The sequence below is a fragment of the Salarias fasciatus genome, chromosome 12 (assembly GCF_902148845.1).
Source record: "Salarias fasciatus chromosome 12, fSalaFa1.1, whole genome shotgun sequence".
Classification (NCBI taxonomy): Eukaryota; Metazoa; Chordata; class Actinopteri; order Blenniiformes; family Blenniidae; genus Salarias; species Salarias fasciatus.
Genome location: NC_043756.1, coordinates 20098172 through 20099245, shown reverse-complemented (window position 1 = coordinate 20099245; position 1074 = coordinate 20098172).

Below are 1074 nucleotides of genomic sequence, written 5' to 3'. Positions count from 1 at the left end.
GGCACTCGCTTTTCCCTTCTCCCACAAGAAATACACATCAAGGCTGCTATTCAGGGCACAGCAACCACTATTCCTGATTAGCTCCAGCAACTCATCAATAGGCCTGACTGTCTGCTCTGCTCCTTCGGACAAATGGCCCTTTCTGCTCAGCTGCGCTCCTTACAGCTTTAATGGCTGGAACAGTTCAGAGAACACTTCATTATTGCGCAGCACATGGCTGGCATACAGGGCTGCGGCCGCTCCACTTCAAGGAGCATGAAAGTGTCACAAGATGCCCTGCAGTTTAATACATGTGATGAACACAAACATATGATCTGGAGCTGAGCTGCATGTCTCTGTGGAGAGACACAGGAAGGAAAAAACATGTTTTCTTTGGTTTTCTTCCTCAAAACTTAAGGGAGTTAAAAAAAACAAAAAAAACTAAAATGCCTCAAAATGCAGATGTTGGATAATCACTCACATGTGCCGCCTGCTCAAATTGACAACCACCCACATGGATGCATGCACCATATTAGCAGATAATTCTTCCCACCATGGCTACATCTTTGTAAGCTGTGTGAATCTGACAACTTTAATCCACAGCTTTCAAAATCCCAGTTTATCTTCAACACAAATGTCAGGCTTCATGCAGCAAACCAATTGTGTATGATGTGTATTTCTTCTTCTATTGTAGTGTCTTGGTTGAGAGTTTTTATGATGTTGGTGTCTGTCTTTCTTTAACTCATCATTTGCCCTCTGTCAATGTGAAACAAAAAAGAACACATACTGCTCTTCAATGTAAGGACAGGGTGTGTATATTATTTTCAAATTTTAAGAAACTCAGCCTATATATCCGCTCTATATGACTGCTCCAGTGTAGTGCCTGGGGTGGAGCGAGGGCCTTGCTCAAGGAGCCACAGTGGTAACCTGTTGGCAGTGGAATTCAAACCTGCAAACCTTGGATCTCGTTATCGTCCCTGACTCCCTAAATGAGCTGGGGTTTTAGTCTTTACTATATATTTTAGCAAGTCGGAATCATTTCACAGCTCAAATAACCAGTCTGCTGCTACACACACACACACACACACACACACA